Source organism: Dermacentor variabilis, chromosome 8, assembly GCF_050947875.1.
Source record: "Dermacentor variabilis isolate Ectoservices chromosome 8, ASM5094787v1, whole genome shotgun sequence".
In the NCBI taxonomy this organism is placed as follows: domain Eukaryota; kingdom Metazoa; phylum Arthropoda; class Arachnida; order Ixodida; family Ixodidae; genus Dermacentor; species Dermacentor variabilis.
The window spans coordinates 133,275,870-133,287,282 of NC_134575.1; the positions used below are offsets into that span (position 1 = coordinate 133,275,870).

Consider the following 11,413-nt stretch of genomic DNA (forward strand, 5'->3'; position numbering starts at 1 on the left):
CCAACAAAACCTCGCAAGACAGAGAATTCACGAAGCAAACCTTGGGATAATGTTTTCAGGTAAAAATGAAGTGACCTCTTCAAAAATGTCATAATAACAGTTGATTGAATTTTTCAGTCAAGATTATCGTGGGAAGCGTCTAAAAACTCAATGGCTTAATTAATGATAAGAATACATCGACAAACTAGTTGGTATTGTATTACGTGAGTTTTACCGCAAACACGGCACGCAGGACAACAAAGAATAGACTGGCCTACTAACCACTGATAGCTTATTGCACATATACATTATATGATTGACCATGCGCAACACGGCATCACTTGATTTGGTTCGGTTTACCCTTTGTGATAGAGCATACGCAATGAGGGCGATTTGCCTACATTTGTATGGTATTTGGAAATTTCTGTTAATAATAATATTAGGTAGCGGCCACTGGTCAAGGAGGCAACGGCCATCACACCTTCAGACAACGTCCATCACCTCGGCATCGCGCCGAAAAAATCTGCCGGAGCGGAGGCTGGGCCGGTTCTCCAAAGCACTTCAAGCACGCGGCCCTCCAGGCGGCCCAGCTTCCCGCCTCCCGTTTTCCTGCGAATGCATGAACACCGTGAGCTTATACGTTCCGAACATGTTGCTAGCCGCCGGCTCCCCTCTTCTCGGCGCCCACCGGCGCCGCGATCTTCTGGCAGTCGTAACAGAGGCGCGCCCAATACAGGCGGCAGCTCCGGCCTGTCTCGACTGCCGGACCGATCGCGTTCAGCGCCGGAGCGACTTCTTGTCAGAGAGCTTTTTTCTGAGCAGCACTCATACTCGGCGAGAGGCTTGTAGCCCCTCTCGCCAAGTATGGGTGCTGCTCAATAAACTCAATGAGCATGGTGGCCTGTGCCACCGAAACTCGCGCCCTTTTCTTTTTCTTTTTTGTTATTTTTTTCTTGATTACAATTTTTGCCGGACCGCAGCCAATTAATACCAGCAAATCGCACAGTTTCAGATATCACCATGTCGTGAAAACATAACGGTTACATTCATTTAATTGGTTGTTATTTTATTATGACCTAAGTGTTACGTAAAATTTAACACAATTCAGTAACCAAAAAAGATTTTCTCGTGCAAGAGATATCCAGGAGAAGTATCTGTACAGCGCGAGGGCGAAGCTATGACTGCGCAGCGTCGTGCTGCAGAAAAGAAATATGCCTCTGTTACAGACCACCTTCGATTTAAATCAGGACCTACATTCAGAAATAGTTACCATCCTTGATACAAAACGTTTACTTACCAGCCATCTCTTGAGATGTACTGCCTTCCAGCCTTCATAGATTCTTCCGTATCCTATGTGAATAAAAGCAAAAGTGATCATGTGATTACCGCAGATGTTCAAACGCAACTGCTTATTCATTAAGCACAAGAAAGAATGATGTGTTTACTCTCCGAGCACTAGGCTTTCACAGTATCCATGATGTTTAGAGCTTACAAAATTGTTCTCGGGCGAAAGTATATCTCGGACGCCGAGCTTTCATCTAATCTGGCAGCGTTAGGCGCAAAAATACACAAAGTATGGCCCAGGGAACCGATCAGCTGTTTTCACGTAGTCGCCGTCTTACGTGTTCGTAGCGAAATGGATTGAATGCGTAATCGGTGCATGTGTTCCTATGACTCGAAAAAATGGAAATATTTCTGTTTACTTTCAAGCGCTCTTCAACCTATTTTGCGTCAAAAGGTTATAAAACAATTGTACTCTCAGCGACATACAATCATTCTTTTATTAGGCGTTTATATCTAAATTTCAGTTACGATACGATCCCCTTGCAAGTAAAAAACAAGCAAAGTATACAGGCTGCTGGCAGCGATGGAGGCTGCTGATTGGGCAGATTGAAAAACGTCGCAGGTCCCCCCCCCCCCCCCCCCCCGTCATCAGCAGCCGCGTCATTCCGACGTCCGAAGTTTCGAATACTTTTTTGTTTCAAACAGAGTTACGTTATCGCACCCCAGATGTACGGCGTATCCAGAAAAGAACACATGAGAGGAGCCCCAGTGCCGCAAGGCGCATCTCTCAGCGTTCACGCCCACCGACGCGCAATCCTTTCTGGATGTCCCGCGCACGCTTCGAAACGGCAGCACTACATGGCGATGAGTGTTTTTAATAATATTAATAATATTTGGGGTTTTACGTGCCAAAACCACTTTCTGATTATGAGGCACGCCGTAGTGGAGGACTCCGGAAATTTTGACCACCTGGGGTTCTTTAACGTGCACCTAAATCTAAGCACACGGGTGTTTTCGCATTTCGCCCCAATCGAAATGCGGCCGCCGTGGCCGGGATTCGATCCCCCGACCTCGTGCTCAGCAGCCCAACACCATAGCCACTTAGCAACCACGGCGGGTCATGAGTGTTTGTAGGAAAGTGCTAAAGAGGAATCCCGCTGCAGCACACGCGTGTTATATAACTCGTTTGGAAAGGTGACAAAACGTTGTGTTGCTAGGTTGATTCAGTGCTGAACGCCTTAACATAGACCATCACCGTGAGACTAGTTCTGCCGGATTTTGTGTTGTTCTTCTTGTAGAGCGATATGATATTGTCTAATCAGGTTGCACACGGAACGCAATTTTCCCCGCTTTGCCTGCACAGCCGAACTGTTCAAAGCATCAGCAGTTAACGGTGTGATTAACGGTAAATAACGGTGCGTTAACAGTTTCGACACCTGAAACTAAGTGAATCAAACCATTCATGACCACACAGCAGCTTTAACAGCAATAACAATAGACATCAAACAGAAAACAGGACCGAGAGCCCAGTAAGCGGTAAATACACTCTAAAAACTAGGAAGGGTATCGCAGGAGTGAAGCAGCCGGTTCACTCTTCAAACCGTCGTTTTACTCTCGCAAAATGTCAAGGAGAGTGAAATGCATTGTTCACTCTGTCACCAACGAGAGAGTGAAATGTGCTTTTCACTCTCCCCTTCAGAGAGAGAGAGTGAAAAGACTCTTGCGACAATAGAAAAGAGAGACTCTTGCGGCAATAGAAAACAAAACGTAGCGTAATCTTCTGCTTCAACTGTAGGTGGCTGACCCCGAACATGGCAATGTATCATTCATGCACGCTGAGCAAAGAACACTTCGTTTTGCTTCTAAGAGAACAGGCCGCCGCAGTTCAAAGGAACGCGTAGCGAGCGCTCTACTTTTTCACTCGGAGTGGCTCCACCGCGCGCGCGCGCGCTCAAGATCGCGGAACAACACAGCACCGGAGAAAGGTGATCCCTCCGCCGAGCAGCACAGCAGCAGCAAAGGCCAGCCAAGGTCAGCCATCTCGCGTCGCCACGAAAACACGACAGTCGTTCGTCATGCCTTGGATATAACAGCAAATCCTCCACGGTAAGTGAATTCTAACTTAGGTGCACATTGTCCGTATATGTCATGCTATCGCCAGGAAGTCGTCGCTGCGCTTAGCCGACGCGATTGACAAAGGACTAGGCATACGCGCTGTGTCTCTCGATGTCAATCGAAAAAGCCAGTCGTCGCGATAACCGCATGTGATTTTATCACTTTGCCGTTGTCCGTAAGAGCTTTAAAGATCGCAAACGCTGCCAGAACTATCGTATGTTCAATAAGACGCCAGGGGAGAGGACGCTTAAAATGGTTCGCTCACCAGCCTGTGATTCCGAGCCTATGCGGAGCGTGATTAGCGTGCGTTTTGTGTGTTTGAATTTATTCAGTTTGGCAGTATACTGTGTACGGAACGCTGTTGAACTAAGGAATCACATAACAGAAGGCGTCATTTTGCTGGCAGCATGCTTTTTTTAATAAATAAACCGCGCGCTTGACGGTGTCTCGCGCAGGGGGAATCTGCGACCACTGAAGTTACGTGCAGCACCAGTGCTAGTTAGAAACTTTGCCGCAGGCATTCAGCTGCATGCTGCAAGAGGTCAGTTGGGCGCGTTATCTTGAACTTACTGAAAACGCATGAGGAATCCATGTTTTATGTTGAAAAAAGTATAAACCCCATATAAGCAATCTTGCGCGCGGCAGCTACAAGCGACGCGATGGAGATGGCTGTTGCGTTCGCTCGTCGCCTACAAGTACTCCGTGCGAGCGACGATATTGAGCGACGCCTCCCCGGTGTTGCCGGCATGAGGGCTGCAATCACGCGTGACGCGTGCTTTAGTAATTTACGTTGATGTATTTTACTATAAAAAGTAGCATAAAATATTTCCGGAGGTCTTGCCGTAGGTTCTTATCCTTGCACATATAAAAATTGAATCATTTGCTCGTTCCGCGCGATAATCGGTAGTATTTGAGCGATGTACATCCAGTTCCGGCTTCGCGCTATTGGCTAGTCGCTCATAGCACTTTTGGGCGACGATTTCTAGATTTCCAGAACCGAGCCATCTGTTCAAGCGACGGCCCGTTTTGTCGCTCGAAGCCGTCGCTCGTCGCCGTCACGCACTAAATCGCTCTCACAGTGTTTATCCCTAAGACTGAACTGTTTTTGCTCATGTAAGGAAATGGTGTGATTATAGGTAGGTCTGGTTTTGTCTCCTGTTGCGGTTTTCGTGCACGGTGCGAAACAGAAAGGATGCTTATGTCTACGAACTCGGTGCAATGTGGAGCAGCTAGTTATGCATCGGCATCGAATATAACGGCTGCTGTGTGGAATTACAATTGCAAGGGCGCTTTGCGTACGCTTATTGTTTTGGACATGCCTTTGCATTTGCTAATATGAGTTGGCGTGTCAGAGATATGTCATATGAATAGCTAAATCAGCCTTCCTCTGGGGGTTACAAGCGTAATGTGTGCATTTTGCTATTGCATGGCAGATCAAAATGTGTTTATCGCTTGAATATATTTAGTAGAAAAATAAAATATCAAAATAAAATGTTGCTTTAATTCCGTGTTACCAGTCTGTCGTACACAGAACAATAGGTTGGTGTAATAAACTAATAACTGCGGTTTAACTGCAACTTTTACGTGCCTTCAAGAATCTAAAATGCTAGATTTCAAACTGCAGCAGTAAGTCGGGTCTGTAAAAAATGAACTCCATTGCGCACCTCATACATGAAAATAAGTTCATGCCTTTTAGTAAGCTTAGATGCAGGTAGCAGTGAACTTTCTTGTTAGTATTGAAATGTGGGTAAGCTTGCCATAACAAGCCTTGTTGCCCTTTTTTATAGGCACATCCATATATCCATTGAACTGAAGGACAATATTTTCATCCCTACTGAGCATCATGTTTGCAGCTATAATCCTCAAATTATGGCTTCAGCAGTGGCACAACCAGGGATGGTGCGGGGGGGGCACACTGGGCACGTGCTTAGGATGTATCACAAGTGGTGTTTGCGATACACCAGACTCATGACAGACCTATGATGTCTGAAAATGACCAATATTCTATTCATTAGCAGGAGTATTCGAACATTCGTGCCGAATGAGGATGAACTGTCCGTTATTTCTTTTTTGTGTAAATCTAAAATTGAAGTTAATTTAGCAGTTGACTGTTGCAGTCATTTGTATGTTTTGCATCCATTTCACTAAGAAGACTAAGAGCCAAGACTTTCTTTTATTGCCATGGCCTTGACTGTCTTGATGTTGTTTTGCACCATGCCCTTGTGTTGACTTTTGCATACGATATTTTTCAGGCACCTGCTTTATATAACGCAAGAAGGCAGCTGCAAGGACACGAGGATGTGAAAGAGCCAGTGCAGCGCGACTTCACGTAGTGCAGAGGAGCCAATGTCAAAAAATCAAAATACATTGGCATGCAATTTGGACAAGAGAACTAGTATGTGGGTATATTGGGTGTACCATTTGACCAAATGTAAACAAAATCAAGATACAGTATGTCACACCAAGATGAAAATTCTCACGTGCTCCAGGCAGCCATCTTAACATGGTATATTTATGTAATGTCTCCGATTGGAAAATCAAATCAAGTATGCTCTCTGGAGACAAACACATAGCAGCAAGTGTCATTGAAAAGTTAAAAATGTGTTTTAAGAAAGCTGATTAGTTCTGAGAAGTGACTGCTTTTTGTCTTGCCTCTCAACAGATATATCCATGTGATAAAAAAAATAGGGGTACAATGAAATTGCATATTTGCTTAGCGACATGATACATACTTGCAATGAGCACGGTGCCTGTGTTTACTATAAAAAGCAACAGCCCATGCTTGGTTAGGTTATGCCCACTACAACATGCAGGCATGGGTGATTGGCTCTTTTTTTATTTCTGTGTAGTGAGGTTTATTGACGTGCGTATAGGTGCAGTGGCACGCAGTATGGCTAGTATAAAAAAAGGGGGGGGGGGCAGATATATGTAGGTCACTGTACACGACACAGGGCAAAGGAAATCCGTGTTCAGCAACTATGTTAAATGCCATGTACGTAAATTTTACAACGCTACTCGTTCGAAGCGCGCACAGGTGCATATTGAAAAGTTTCCAGGGTAGATAATTTAGTTCGTAATTTACACTAATTTTGCTCTAACCACGAGACATAATAATTTGAATATACTGCACGGAAAAACCTAGAGCGAATTAAATTGTGTGTCAGCTTTGTGTGTATCCATATAGTCTTTCCTATGCATTAGGTTTTTTGCGTAATGCATTAACAGTTGACAGCCTATCTTATGATGTGTACTCTGTTTACATTACAGTTGTTTATTAGTTTACTCGTTTGTTTTGCGACTGATGAAATGCCGGCATATATATATTTTCAACATTTGACATAACCCTGTATTTTTTGCAGGCACAACCCAGGACGTGCATTTCTCAGCACCCAGTCAACTGCCAAAAGTGACTCAAACACAGGCCACCAGTAAGTGGACATCAGTTGCAATTTCACATTATGCAGTTGGCGGCTGCCTTCTACGGATGCTTTTTTTTTAATGAGATGGTGATGTCGTTCTAATGTACATTTTGACCACAAAGGTGCGATCATGTCTCACAGAGGCATATATGGTTGCTATTCTCCGCGAGGCACGTGTTCTCGTGTTCGTGAAGCATTTGTGTTTGGCAGTATTGTCGCCCAATGAGTCGGATATAAACACTAACTCGCCACTGCCGGCAAGTAGTTGCGAGAAACGCATTATGACGCTGTAAAGTTATTTCATTAATTCGAAGGAAAGTTTTGCAGCAGGAAAAAAGGTTGCTATTCCAGGTAAACATGTCTTTTTCTCACAGGTTATTTAGCCAAACTGTGGATGCATGAAATTCGTGACTTATGAATAGATTTTAATTCATCCGTTAGTAATGCTTCTAAATGAGACTAGAAATAGAATGTGACTACCTCTCCAATCAGCAGATCATACACTTACAGTCATAAGTGGTAGTTCCATGCAGTCTCGCACTCTATATAACCTGTCCTTTAAGCAGCATTGGTACTGGTGGCTGCGTTTTCAGAAGAAGTGCACTTGACACTGTATATGTATGTGTGAATTCGGTTTTCTTTGTATGTGTCGGCTCACTGACAAACAGTGCAAAAATCTGTTGTACCATGAGCCTGACGACGCCTTCTGCTGCTAGAAATGCGGCACTTCGTATTTTATAGTACTGCATGACATTTAAATCAAAGCTACCACATAAAATGATCAAGAAAACTAACCGCTGTTATAGCTGTTTTCCTCAAAGAACGCTTGTCCTTTATGGGCTGTGTTCATCTGAGCTCTCCACCGATGTTTCAGTAGTATTATCCCTTAGTGAGTGAGAGATTGGGGGCAATTAATCGTGTTAGTGTTTAAGTGGTGTCCTAATTATGTGCATTTGTTCCAACAAAGTTGTCTAGATTACTTTATTGTGTAGTGTAAAGCTTATGAAACCATCAGCAACTACTGAGTTGCTAACACGCATATGGATTTGTCACTATACAGGTGAAACTCGGCTGTACCACTGCAGTGCTGCGGAAATTGCCTTCACCAGCGGCTTTGCAACAGCTGTTTCGCAGCATGTCGGTATGTGTTAATTTATAATTATGTTGGGATGGGCTAGTATTATGGACCACTGCTACTCTGTATTGTGACAGATCCATATGATAAGAGATGTAATGGGCACAGCGAAAACCTTTGAATTTTTTACTATGGTACATAAACAGGCTCTCCTTTTCATCACTGGAGCAGGAGAGAAGGGCATGCAGGCACTCCTGAATGTACATATATTTCAAAACATGAGAGAGACATATATATACACACACACACACAATTAAACTAAAGGCAGGGACGTTCCATCTTTCATCTTCAATTGAATTGTGCAGCGCAAAAATACAACACAGACCACAGAGAAGCACACATGTTAACAGGTTTGATACACACGTTAGTTCAACAGATTTGATACTTCAAGTGTGCTATTTTACACAAGGGGGAAGGGAAAGGGGAGAAAATCTGAAAAAAAAGTGGAGTGGAAAAAAAGGAATCGTGCCAAAAAGCATGAGAAGCATCGCGCAGCCAGGATCACCAGCAGGACATCTAAAAAGCACTCTGACAAAATTACATACAGGACAACCTTACGTATAGTTTGTTTCAATCAACTCAGATCACATGCAGCCATTACTGCAATCAAGTTGTTTCCCTATGTCATATGAGGGAATAATATGGGCCCAAAAAACTGTTTAGAGCTGAAGGATTATGTTCCATTTTAGCCTCATTGCCTGCTTTTTTATCATATTGTTATCAGCTGCTTATGTTAGGGACAAAAAGTAAGAGTACGAACTGTTTCCCGATTCGCCATTCCACACAACATGTCTTTGTGACTATATGTACATGCAGATGATCCATAGTTGAAAAATATTCAGTACAGTAGAATCTCATTACAAGATGCACTTGGTTGTAAGAGACATCTGAAAATGGTTTGGTTGGTTTTCCGATGTTTGCCACGTTAACAATACTGTATACAAGAGACACCTTTGTTACTAAGGATGACTTTTTAAGTATTCACTACTTCGAAGGGACACAACCCAGACACATTCACTTTGTGCACCTTGTGTGCTCCGAAGGGCGTAAAGATCACGCAATCCTTACACAAGTCAATCGCGCATGTCTCTTTTAGCATGAATCAGAAAAGGAGGGCAACGAGGACAGTGCAGGGCAGAAAGTGTCGGCAGTTGAAGCTGACGAGCGTCTAAGAGCACCTCAAAGGTACTGCGAGCAACAAGGCTTGCAAAGTGAAGTGTGTAAATTCCAGAAGTTGGGAAGGAAGCTAACACAATCTACAGTCACTAAAAAGCTGCGAATGTCTTCTTTAAAGGGCCCCTAAACCACCGAGGTTGAAATTTAGTTGCGGTGTTGCAGTTCTACACAATAAGGCAATGAACAGGTAGCCACGAGAATTTTTCGAAACGGTGCAATAATAGTGGAGCTTCGTGTGTTTGATTATCGAAAAGTAGTCCCCACTCATTTTACTCTTTCATCTGGTACACGCCATATGGACAGTATCGTCTTTTCCTTGCCTAGTACACCTCCAAATGTTACGGGACAGGCCAACACCAACGAGCTCTGTTGCTGCCGCGCTGGCCCGTCGTCCTGCGAGGGGTGGCGCTAATACAACGGAACTGTATGATGAGTCGTGTTGAAGAGCCTCACAGGGAGACCCTTCTGTTGGCGTTTCTGTTCTTTGCCCCCATTGGCTGCCCACAATGGCATCGCGCGCAACGCGACGAGGAAGAAGGAGTGTGTGTATTTGCTTGCAGGCCTTGCCGGCAGTCGTACACTTTCGTTCGACCAATCGACAGCACCGGAAACTGGTGACATCATCAGAGACAGCCTGGTGACGTCAGGACAAACTGGGGGGTGCAGGATAGGTCCAGAGAGGCGCACGGGGTCATTTTCTTCATATAATGGTGCTCCGGCAGTGCTACGCACTCTGGCATTTGGCTTCGTCGATCGTGACGGCATTCTGATTTCGATATGCGTGTTTACTTGAAGTGTTCAAAACATGTCGAGAAGTGGTTTGGGGCCCTTTAAGCCACCCTGAGCATTTATTCCTTCAGATATATCAAAACATACTTTAGTGATGATGCATAATAAAGTGATCTAGTCTGGCTCCTCAGTGTCTCAAAATTTTTGGTTTCGAGAGACATGTTTCCTGTGCCTCTTGAATATGTTCTGATGAGGCTTTACTGTAATATACACAAACAATTGTGTGACTCCTCCTGCAAGTATTATTCATTAAGCCCGGTCACTTATGTGCAAAGCTTGTGGTTAAGTCTTGATGTCAGTACTTTTTAGAGCTATGTTTATTAATTCATGCTGTTCTTATTGGTTCTTCGATGCAGGAGACAATGCCTACGAAATTATTGGCCCTGATCATGAGAGCCCTCAAGGGGCAAACATCTCTGTTGCAGAAGTGAGCCCGATACCACTTGGAAGTTACCATGACAGGTGACACGGCAGCAATAGATACAGAGACTGCCATGTCTACTGCAGCTGCAACAGTGTACGAGGCAAGCAGCAGCGCGTCAGCATCAGCAGCAGTGTCAGAAGGAACCACACCAGGCCTGGTAGAGCAACATGTGTGCTATCACTGACTTTTTTTGTAGTGGATACAACTCATTTGCTCAACATACAAAAGCTTTTCACCATGACTGTGAGCCAGTGTTATTGTGCAGCAAGTGCAAGACTAAGTTAGGTGTTATAACACAGTACAAGCATCACTTTAATATATGCAAATGCAAACATATTACAGTTGTTGCCTCCCCAGCCAGCCCACATAGTGACAACAATGTGGAACACATGGTGGGACACACCTCTCCCCCATTACAAGATAGTAGAGACTGTCAGTGTTGTTGCTAGATTGACTCGTCTTTGTAGGCAACTAGAAGGACAACACAGGTGTCATAAGATTGTTGTTGATGTTGTTGTTGAAGAGGTAAAAAAGAAGTTTGATGCAGCTGAAGTGCCAACTGATATTGAGCAAATCAAAAGCAACCACCCGAGAAAGCAACACTATCGAAATTTGGGTATCTATGTACCGCCAACTCTGGTAAGAATGGCATAGGACAGAAGTGTGATGAAAATCACACAGACACTGCTGTTGCATCACTGGCCACAGTGAGCAGCGACTTGTAGGGCAAGAGAGTCAACTGAAACTAACATTATAATATAGTGTCATGCTCCCATGTGACCACTTTTCAAGTTATTTTGCAAGATACAGCTCAACCTCCAGAAACGAGACTGCAACTTGTCTGTAAGAAAGCTTTCACAAAAAATTATTCATAACACTATTAACATAGCAGTATCTTTTTTTTTTGTGTCGGTTCGAGGTTCCCGGCTGTCCATTAATGCAAAAATTGAGGAAAAAAGAACATGTGTCGTACTTACACCTTTTTAACAAGTACGAGGTGGACAGAACTTTTCTAGTCATGCATCTTCATCATACTATCAAGTTTTTAAATGCCTTTTATAATTATTATTACCAGTTATATCTGAGTGCATT

The 11,413-nt window shown here is 43.9% G+C and overlaps 1 long non-coding RNA gene across 1 annotated transcript; it reads left to right on the forward strand.

Annotated features, from left to right (window-relative positions):
- The first annotated feature begins 3,239 nt into the window (after nucleotides 1–3,239).
- LOC142590594 (uncharacterized) lies at nucleotides 3,240–10,351 on the forward strand. Its single transcript, XR_012830198.1, has 4 exons — nucleotides 3,240–3,369; nucleotides 5,631–6,806; nucleotides 7,858–7,938; nucleotides 10,254–10,351. It is a non-coding gene; the product is annotated as an uncharacterized LOC142590594 (long non-coding RNA).
- Nucleotides 10,352–11,413: the final 1,062 nt, after the last annotated feature.